The sequence below is a fragment of the Aphis gossypii genome, chromosome X (genome assembly GCF_020184175.1).
Source record: "Aphis gossypii isolate Hap1 chromosome X, ASM2018417v2, whole genome shotgun sequence".
Lineage (NCBI taxonomy): Eukaryota > Metazoa > Arthropoda > Insecta > Hemiptera > Aphididae > Aphis > Aphis gossypii.
Window position 1 is genome coordinate 24,482,026 of NC_065533.1, and position 11,717 is coordinate 24,493,742.

Consider the following 11,717-nt stretch of genomic DNA (forward strand, 5'->3'; position numbering starts at 1 on the left):
CAACTATATAAAATAATAATATATTATATAATAAATAAATATCTAATACAATACTACAAATATTTTAATTTAACATTATAATATAAAACTAATTATGGTTTATTATTTAATACAGCAATATAAACAGTTTTTTATGAATTAAATAATAAAAAGACAGAGCTGAAAGATAGTGCTGATGATAGTGAGGTATTGCAAAATGAAAATAAAATATTAACCAATGAGATTGTATGTAACATTTAATTCTTTATTTAATTTTGTACAATACAAATTAAAAATGCTAATTATAATATAAAAATTGTAGGGAACCAGTTAAGAAATTAACAAGTGAAAGTCGCAAGTATTTAAAACAACAAAATTTAAATTTGAGAAAGATGCAACTTCTGATAAAAATGATATAAAAAAACATGATGAGTGATAATAGACAAAATAAAATTTTTATGTAAGTTGGTATGCGTAAAATTGGGTAAAATGATTTTAGAAGAAAAAACTGAATCTATTGATGCAAGTTTTGTATCAGTAAATGAGCTAGGTACTTAGTTCAATAATGAATTTTTATTAACATGTTATTAATAATTTACAATATTAAAATAATATTATGTAACCTTAAAAAAATTATTGTAATGTAAATAAATTCAGGAATGTAAAGAATGGTGGTGTCCAAAACATTTATCATTTATTGATAATATTTCAATGTCGCTAAATATGAAGGAACAATCGTCGGAAGTACCTTAAGCCATAACTCACAAAGTATAAAGTACATATAGGTATTAATTAAACTAAAAAAGAATACCTCAGATTAACACTTAAAATTATAAATTACTTATTCTTCTTCGAATATGGAAACCTCAGGTTTTGGGACATTTATATTTTTGTCTTGCTTCGTCAAATTAAGATAATTTTATTAATCATGTATTATCATTGTACCTCAAAATTAACAGGGACGAATGAGAATTTTTTTTCATGTGTAGAAGATAGTGTAGACAATTTTTATTATTAATTAAGTTTAATACCAACAATCATTCCTTTTATTATTTATATTAAAATTACTTTATCACTACGGCACTACATTAATATAATATAATTAATTAAAACAATAAAACTTAATAAACTTAATTTTACAAAATTTTCAGTACATTTCAAATATTTGCAATGATGATGACTTATTGATTTTTGAATAATTACATCAATTATATTCATAATTATTTCAAATATTAAAATTAATATCTTGAAAAATAATTAAGACCTATCACTATTAAATATTTAAATTAAAATTATTTAAATTCATGGACTTACATTTTAGAATTTTGATATTGATATTATTTGTACTTAGTGTAATAACAATTTATTTACACTAAAATAATTAAATATGAAAATAGAATACGTAAATACTAACATGATATTTAATTCCCGTGCATGTAATGATTAGAATACAGCAGTTAATTCAATAAAAATGTCAATTATCAATTAGTTATCAATCATATTTTGTATTCTTAGTTCTACAGTTCTACACTATGACCAAAGTTCTGAAATAGTATTAAAACTTAATAATATTAAAATGTATAAAGAACCAAGTTACAAGTTAGATAGTTAAACTTACAGTTAACGAGGTATTTTACTATTGTTTTCTGATAATTTCATTCACAAGTACTAGAAAGTTAGTGAAAATAACATTATGCACTGATGAAATAATAATTATTATTACTGGAATGGACCAAATCAATGGTTCACAATGTATGTGCAGTACTTTAATAATTAACTAATTGGACCATTTTTTATGAAACTACTTATGACATTAAAATACATTTTAATTATTATTAATAATATGTAAAAAAAAAATAGTAAAACTGTAAGTTATATCATACATTATAATGACACCGGTTGTAATGACCTTAAATTGAAAGTCCCAGCAAAACTCTTATATTGCATGTACTAACTTGTATCGATTATTATGATGCCTGTATAATGACTATATGGATGTTATGACGGTTATTTTTGGTTATATTGAAAACATTCAGTCCAAAAACATATTTTGAAGAACTAGAAAGGAAATAGGGTGTGGCAGATTTTTTTAACAACATTTTGTAAATTATTTAACTCTAAAATAATAATTTAATTAATTAATTTAAATAATTTTATCTTTACTTTTTTTCTATATTATGTACCTATTGAAGTCACAATTTTTTTTCTATCATTTTGGTTATAACGACAAACAGTTGATATAACCTATTTTCCTTGGTCCCTTGAACGTCATAATAAACGATTTCTACTGTACATATATTATATTATATTATATTATTTAATATTATTAGTAAAATAAATAATGAATTCATCTATACTTACATTATGAAGCTAATTTTTTTGACGTTAGTATACAGTGTTTGATATCATTCTTGGTTTGATAAATTGAACTCATATTTTAACTTAAATATCATGAAATCGATGTATTTTAGGTCTTAAAAATTAGCTATAAAACTTTTTTAACTGCAGCCTGGAAAAATGTTTAATTCGTTCAAACTTGAAATCATTAATGAATTCAATTTCAATATGAATATTGCCCATCTGCGAGAAAATTGAAATATTCATAGACGACTAGTTCAATATTATCGTTTGTTACAATCCAACGACATAGAGTCTTTTGGGACCGTTTTTATCCAAAGACCATCATTAATGTTAACTACCTATTGACTATATAAACGGTCCGTAAATGTTTTAACAGACCGTCACATAACCGAAGACATAACCGATGATTGTAATACCGGGCTTAAGTATATAGTTTAATAATTTAACAAAAATTTCAATTTCTGTACTGCATCCGTTTTATACTTTAAGGTGGTTCTTTTTTTAAATATAGTGTTTTATATCATTCGATTTAATTCGTTGTATAGAAAAATTATTCCAATAAACAAAGTTCTTTTAAACTGAAACTTTCAGTTTTATTGAGTATTTTTTTTTTTAAATGTCAATAAAAAATGTTGGGAGCCCAAAAAAATTTGAAAATTTAATACAAGGTTACTATTATAAGTTGTCCTTATTGTAGTTGAAAAAAACCAAAAATCGTTAGTCAAAAGTTTTTTTATTATACAAAATTTAAGCAAAAGCTAAGAGTTGAAAATTTAATACAAGATTTCCCATAAATTTTGCTTACAATGATTATAAAAGAACTTGAACGTAGGCCAATTAAAAAAATTACCTATATCTTTAGTTTAAATTTTTACGAAATGCATAGTTCACTCGAAAAATAACGATTTACTATCAAATAATTTTAGATTTTTATTATAGTTAAAAATTACTAGTCGTAGAAACTTGAAACACACACCGGTTGTTTAAATTGGCATTTTCTGTACATGGTTTAATTCTGGTGTATTCAAGTCATTAAAACATAAACCATCTTTTTCACTATTCACTGAAAAGTATATCCTAGGCTGAAAAGTCATCTCTGTTCAGAATCGTTTTTAGTATACAATGATAGCTATCATTGGATTCAAATTGAACACATAAATAATACTGATCTACTATACAGCTGAGCGTTACTAACTTGACCACCCTTTTTTTTATTTATTTGATACCTATGGTTATTACCAAGATATTGAAAATTAATGTTTGAGTAAGATACTGAATATGTATTCCATAATTACTCATTACATATAAACACTGTTCTTATAGCAACTATGATGTGACAGACTTTATTTTTAAAGATAATTTATAATAAACGTATATAATTAGTAGTTTATATTTTTATCTGCAGTAATACGGCGGGTATCTAGGTTGAATTAATTTTTGATAAAAACAAAGCTCATAATATATTATATAGTAGTTTTTACAATATTATGTATAGTATATATATTTATATCATATGTGACCTATTTACTTATTGTAATAACGCAAAAATAAAGTAACTTGAAATATAGTAATTAAAAATATAAATATTAGTAAAAGTAAAAATATTAATATGTTAATTAATATTTTTATTTTTATGAAAGTAATAGTTTTGTTTTAATTGAAGTAATTAGAATAAATTGTATCGGCAACCACAAGGGACACAAGCCTTGAATGATTGCCTCAAATATATTTGTAAGTTGTTAGAAGTCTATTGATTATTTTAGCCTATATTTTATTACTCTAAATTTGTGGAATTACCTTCCTCCTGATGGTCGGAGGGTTCTCGAGGTCGAGCTTCGAGAACGATCAAGTAAACTCTACAATGCTATTATTATTTAAATGTGGGTGCGCATGCACCTTACCTTGTCCGCAGCTGTCTCTGGTTGTAGTCAACGTGACAAGGATGTAGTTTATTAATTTTTTTATCACTCAAGAAAGAAATAATTTAACACTTTGACAAATTTCGTTATATGAAAAAGAAACAGCAAAGTTATCGCAGGCAATGTCCTTTGAGTGGTTGTGAGAAATTCAGCTGTGCTCCTGCACTTGTCTGTCTGGGTGGTGCTCCTGCACTTCTCGCTATGGAGGGTGCTCATGCACTGATGAGAGGAGACGATTTAGGCCAGGTCCGCCAGAGCCATCGGCGGCCCGATCAAAGGTGTCGGTGTCCCCAAAGAAAATTGTCTTTTTCCCTGGTGAAAGCGACCCTGACCGGACCATCCCCCGTCTCCGGCGGCACATGAAAGAAGTTGCATGTGTTGCGCTGTACCGTTATAATCCGTACAGTGTCCTGTACGAGACTAGATAATAGAATCGTTCCAATCACCAGTGACTTGATTTATTGGGGTTATTTTAGATTTTATTACTTGCGTACGACAACTCGACCGTTATATTTTTATTGAATGAAAATAACGGATTTACAAAATTTATGATATGTCATTTGAGCATATCATTACATCCACCCTACGCTTTTTTGTGTTGTGCCCTCACAACACCACTCATGGTTGAGTGTTAGCGTGATACAATAATTGAGATTTTAGAGAAAAGAAGAAATTAAAATTCAAAAGTTAAAAGTTTAAAAGTTAGAATATAAAGCAAACGGGTCATGTTTTTGTTTTGTTTTATACAAAATTAAAGGGTTAATGATGATATGATTAGAGCTTGTACATGTAATATCGGAATAGTGTGAGTGCAATTTTGAGGCTTGAGTTTTCTTCCACTCCTATTCCAATATTGCTCTAATTGTGTTATATTTTTTTTTTTTTTAAAGAAGAGAAAAAAAAAAATTTTTTTTTGAGTTTTTGAATTTCCTAACTGGTGGATTATAATGATTGCTTCACAATTTTATTGTAGTTTGACATGATATTAAAAGTTGTACATTATCTTGTTATTGCTTAATTTCTAATTTTGTATTCTAATTTATTAATTAGAGCTTATGTCTAATGATGGTACAATGGCCCTATATATATTTTTTTATCTATATTCTATCTACGTTTATTTTTTATATGATAAATCTTGATTGTGATTTAATAAAATTGTCTAATTTGAATTTTTGTATTTTTTTAGTTTAATTGTTGTTTATTTATTTTTATTTCTGTTTTAGTATTATTTATATTTGATTTAGGAATGGTCTTTCTATACTTATATTATCTTAACTAAGGTTAGTTTATAACTTATATTAGGTTGTTTGTTCTTTACATTTTTTTTTTTTATTAATTGCAATGACAATTGTGGTTTAACTTATACTATTGGTTAGTTAGGGTTAATGTTTTTTACATTTTTTTTTTTTTTGATTTGGGTATAAACAAATGTGGTTCAACTTAAACTACTGATTAGTTGGGGTTAAACATTTTTTACAATTTTTTTTTTTTTTTAAATTATGTAACAACAATCAACTTAATTTTTTTACTAACTTAGATTAGGTTATTTTTTTTTTACATTTTTTTTTTTTTTATATATTGCAATAACACTCATGGTTTAGCTTATACTTATAAATAGTTAATGTTATATTTTTTACATTTTTGTTTTTTTGATGTGGGTACAAACAATTATGACTTAATGTTTTAACTTAACTTAAGTTATTTTTTTTTTTTTTTTACAATTTTTTGTATTGATGTACAAACAATTGTGACTTACTAATTTTAATTTTACTTATACTAGTTTGAACTATGCTATTATGTTTTTTTGTAAGTATTTATTATATAACTATAATAACTTAAACTAATTTAATTAATGGAACCTGGTGATTTTTTGTATATAATAATGTATTAGCGGATTTTGTCAATTTTTTTTTTTTTTTTTTTTTTTTATTATTTTTTTTTTTTTTTTTATATATGGTTTTGGTTTGATATTATTTATATAATATTATCATTGTTTTTCGTATCTTTGGTATTTAAGTTATTTGTTAGACAGTTTCCATCACTGAGAAAAAATTTGTTTGTTTTATGCATAGAAAATATGTTATAGACTTTATTTTTAGGCTGCATGTCGTTTGTTTTTATTTTATTTTTATTATTACTATTTTTAAAAAAAGTATGAATGTTATTAATTATTTCAGTGTGTTCTTTTGATTTCCAATTTTGTGTTATATTTTCTTCATCTTTGTGATATATATATATTTCAATGTTAGTATTTTCAAATTCTGAATATATTAATTGTTTTATTATAGACCAGCTAAATTCGTGTGGTCCTGAAATTAGGGTGGGTATTGCTATTTTTATTTAAAATATTTAGTCTTATAGCTTCAAGTTTTAGGTTATGAACTGAAGTTTTTAGATCTTCATATTTAGGCTTGTGATAATATAGTTTTTTTGTTATTAAATGAAATATAGTTTTATTATTATTGTTTATGGGTATGGTGTTTGTGTTCCTACATTTAATTCTTGTAATGCAAGTTGTGGACTAGTATCGCCATATACTTTGCATATTAAATTTGTTATTCCCTTATTCATTTTAAGGTCTGCAGATATACAGTGAGCTATCGCAAAGTTATCTGGGCAGTTAAATATACTACCTTTTAATTCTTTGATATTATTGGTATTATTTGTGCAATATAATGTATTAGTGTCATTAATTTTCAATTGAGTATTTATATTATTATTTAAGATAATATTATTGTTTTTGAAATCAATTAAAGCATTGTTTTTGATCAAGAAATCATTTCCAAGTATAATTAAACTGGATAAATTTTTTACTACATGGATATCTACATCGAAGTTTTTATTGTTAATATTGATTTTTATTTTGGTTATACCGATCGCGCTTATTGGTTTATTATCCGCTCCTAATAGCTGCATTGCACTAGGCATTATTGTATATTCGTTTGTTAGTAATTCTTGTCTAATACAGCATATGTTTGCTCCCGTGTCAATTGTTATTGGTGTTAATTTATCATTAAATATGGCATTTATGTGCAATGTATTTGATATACTATCTATTTTATTTGCTTTTTGAATTATGTCTCCTGCCGTAAAGTTTTTAATACTAACAACTGGATTTAACTGATCTTTTACTTTTTTTGTTTTATTTACGTATAAACTACAATTATTAGCCAAATGTCCGAATTTATTACAAATTTGGCATACAAGGCGTGGTTTATCTTTGAAATAACATTTATCTTCAGAATGATTGTTTTTTAAGCAATTGAACATTGCCTTTTTTGGGTTATGAAGTTACTGTAATTATAAGGTTGGTAATGAAATCGAGTTTTAGTGTTAGGAGCATTGGGTATAAAGTTGATTTTATTTATTATTTGTTTTTGAGACGTTGTAATTAACGGGGAATAATTATCAGTTGTATTTAATTCTGCATTTGGTGTTTTATACTCATTATTAGTTGAGCGACAATTTATTGCAGAATGTCCAAATTTGTTGTATAATTGACATGTTATATGTGCTGAATTATTATTTTTATAGTTAATGTTATAATCATTGTTGGTATCGTTATCATTATTATATCTAAGGGTTGAATTATTTTTTGTGAATTCATGTATATTATTAAAAAAAATTTCTTGTTGTTTGTTATTGTTTATCTGATATGAGATTAATTGCTCTACAGTTGTTTTTAAATTTTCGATTTCGTCACGTAATTTGTTGATTTCATTATCTTTTATTATGTCAATTGTATTTATTTTTGTGTTTTATTTTGTATTATTTCTGATTCAATTTCAAATGGGCTTTTATTTATACTTCCTATGGTCATGAATTCTATGAGTTCATATTTACGAATATTTCTTTTTAATTCATCTAGTGTTTTATTTTCTAATATTCCTATACATCTTAATATATCGGGCTTTAAACCTTTAAAAATATTTCTTACTATTTCTCCCTGTGACATATGTTTGTCGATTCGCCTACACAATGATTCTACTTCATTAATGTAAGAGACGCTTTGTTCATCAGGAAGTTGTTTACGTTTTTCGAGTATTAATCTAAGCATATCAATTTGGAAAATAGGTTCAAATTCTAATCTAAACTTTTTTTCAAAATCAGACCATTGAATATTTTCAAAAGTATCCAAATATTGTCATAGAATGTGAGAGCAGTGCCTTCTAAAAATATAGAAATATATTGAAATTTTTCGTTTTCCGACCAATCGTTAATTATTGCTGCTCTTTTATAATTTTTAAGAAAGAATCAATGCTTTCAGATATATTGCCTGAAAATTTTCCAGGTTTAAAGAAAGGTTTTCTATTGTCACCCATTTCTAATTTTATATTTGATTTATATTTTTATGTTGTTATTATTGTGTTAGTATAATGTTTTTATAAAGCATTTAAGATTGTATAGTTTTTATTTATTATACAATAAGCATAAATAACTTATTGTGTAAATATATATATATATAATATATTATTCATAAGTATAAAAGCAACAGAATAGTTAAATTAAAATGTTTTACATAAATACTAGAAATATTGTCTGTTAATCTTATAATAATTTATATAATGATCATTCAAATATATATTATAATTATAACTTGCGCTCAAACACACAAGTATATATAAATAAAGCTGTTTTTTTTTTTTGTATTAAATGCTTGTAAATTCTCTAAGACTTACAAGTATAGGTATATATTGTTTTTTTTTTTGTTATGATATTTACGGGTTAAAATAAAATGTTTTACTTAAATACTAGAAATATTGTCTGTTAATGTTATGATATATAACGATCATTCAAATATATATTATAATTATAACATGAGCTCATGCACACAAGTATATATAATAATAAATATATTTTTTTTTTTGTATTAAATGCTTGTAAATTATCTAAGACTACAAGTATATTATTATTATGTATTATTATTATTATTATTATTTTTTTTTTTTTTGATATTATGATATTAAGGATTAAAATAAAAAGAGTAAGATTTTCTTAAAATTTAATTTGATTATATCCTTTTTAAAGTTTATATATTTATATATACTTTTTTTTTTTTTTTTTTTTTTTTATGTTAGTAATATGATATATAAGATAACTAAGTATTTTAGTAAAGTGTACTTGATCAATTCTCAGTTTATTTGAAAAAATGACTGAACTTCTGTTGGGCGCCACTTTGTAATAACGCAAAAATAAAGTAACTAAAAATAGTAATTAAAAATATAAATATTAGTAAAAGTAAAAATATTAATATTTAATTAATATTTTTATTTTTATGAAAGTAATAGTTTTTTTTAATTGAAGTAATTAGAATAAATTGTATCGGCAACACACAAGGGACACAGCCTTGAATGATTGCCTCAAATATATTTGTAAGTTGTTAGAAGTCTATTGATTATTTTAGCCTATATTTTATTACTCTAAATTTGTGGATTACCTTCCTCCTGATGGTCGGAGGGTTCTCGAGGTCGAGCTTCGAGAACGATCAAGTAAACTCTACAATGCTATTATTATTTAAATGTGGGTGCGCATGCACCTTACCTTGTCCGCAGCTGTCTCTGGTTGTAGTCGACGTGACAAGGATGTAGTTTATTAATTTTTTTATCACTCAAGAAAGAATAATTTAACACTTTGACAAATTCGTTATATGAAAAAGAAAAGCAAAGTTATCGCAGGCAATGTCCTTTGAGTGGTTGTGAGAAATTCAGCTGTGCTCCTGCACTTGTCTGTCTGGGTGGTGCTCCTGCACTTCTCGCTATGGAGGGTGCTCATGCACTGATGAGAGGAGACGATTTAGGCCAGGTCCGCCAGAGCCATCGGCGGCCCGATCAAAGGTGTCGGTGTCCCCAAAGAAAATTGTCTTTTTCCCTGGTGAAAGCGACCCTGACCGGACCATCCCCCGTCTCCGGCGGCACATGAAAGAAGTTGCATGTGTTGCGCTGTACCGTTATAATCCCGTACAGTGTCCTGTACGAGACTAGATAATAGGAATCGTTCCAATCACCAGTGACTTGATTTATTGGGGTTATTTTAGATTTTATTACTTGCGTACGACAACTCGACCGTTATATATTTTATTGAATGAAAATAACGGATTTACAAAATTTATGATATGTACATTTGAGCATATCATTACATTATCAATATTATTAAGTAGCAAACATCGTTTAAAAACAGTCGTTATTTTATATTTAAATGTCAATATTTTTGTCAATTTTTAACGGTTTTAAAAATGTATGTAATGGTTTGCGTCTTTATGCGAAACTTTCATATATTTTTTAAATTCTAATGAGAAAAACATATATATATATATACAGGTATTCTTGTATTATCCACATTTTCAAACTTAAAGTACCTAATAAAATTAAAAACTGTTAATAATTTTAAAGAATTTCTTCAAAGTTCTTACTTGAACCTGTTTATAAAAAAAAATATTGTCTATGCATTTTGAATTATTTTTTATTGCTGCAAGTACAATTTGTGAAGAACTTTGTGTTAATTTTTCAATCTTTTTGACTTATATTTTTTTAAATTTTATGTATTTATGATTATTCATTTTTGAATTGCAATAAAAAAAACAAAAGTAGGTATATGTAAAAAACTATGGTATTACATTAATATTTACGTTTTCCATAGTTTTACCAACATTATTCAATTTTTAACCAAATATATGTACTTCAATCCAAGTAGAAGAAATTTCAAAATATGTTGACACAATAAAAAAAAAAGCAAAACAAAACAATAAAACACACATCATTGTAAAACCAAAAATATCTAACATCGAATATCACATAAAATGTTATGACTCATAACTGACTATATAGGCTTGATATTCGATTTAATACATAAATAATAAATTGAATATAATTATTTCAAATAAAAATTTATAAATAATATAATATTTTGCTTTGAAATATTAGAACAAAAATAAAAAATGTATAATATTGTACTTAATTAAAATAGTTTTTGATAAAAAAAAATTGAAAATAATATTTTGTAATTACTCTAAATCGATTAAATAAAAACATGTTTTTAACAACACATAATTATTACGTTTAACCATACTGTAATGCTATCATCTCGAATACACAAAATACAAATAATTATAATTTAAGGTACCTAATAATAAAAGTTTTTCAATTTCCACCTTTATATACTGATATGTAGAATACACTTAACATTAAAATAAAACAACCAAATTTAAATAGGAATAATTTTTATTTTATTTTTGAGATTCTAATATTCTATATAAATATTTATTGGGATAAAATGGTTCCATCACATATGTTGTATTAAATTAAAAATTAAAAAAAACTTGTGAAAAACGTATTATAATCTAAGTAATATTTTGATTTATTTTACATGGATAATACTTTAATTTTTGGCGTATTAATTTATGATGTATTAGGTACTCGCTTGTCTTCCGATCTTGTTTTACACTAATAATAATAACAATAG

The 11,717-nt window shown here is 25.0% G+C and overlaps 1 long non-coding RNA gene across 1 annotated transcript; it reads right to left on the reverse strand.

Annotated features, from left to right (window-relative positions):
* Positions 1-1,412: 1,412 nt before the first annotated feature.
* Positions 1,413-2,575, reverse strand: LOC126552814 (uncharacterized). Its single transcript, XR_007606268.1, has 3 exons — positions 2,341-2,575; positions 2,143-2,266; positions 1,413-2,037 (listed from the first exon to the last, which is right to left on the reverse strand). It is a non-coding gene; the product is annotated as an uncharacterized LOC126552814 (long non-coding RNA).
* Positions 2,576-11,717: the final 9,142 nt, after the last annotated feature.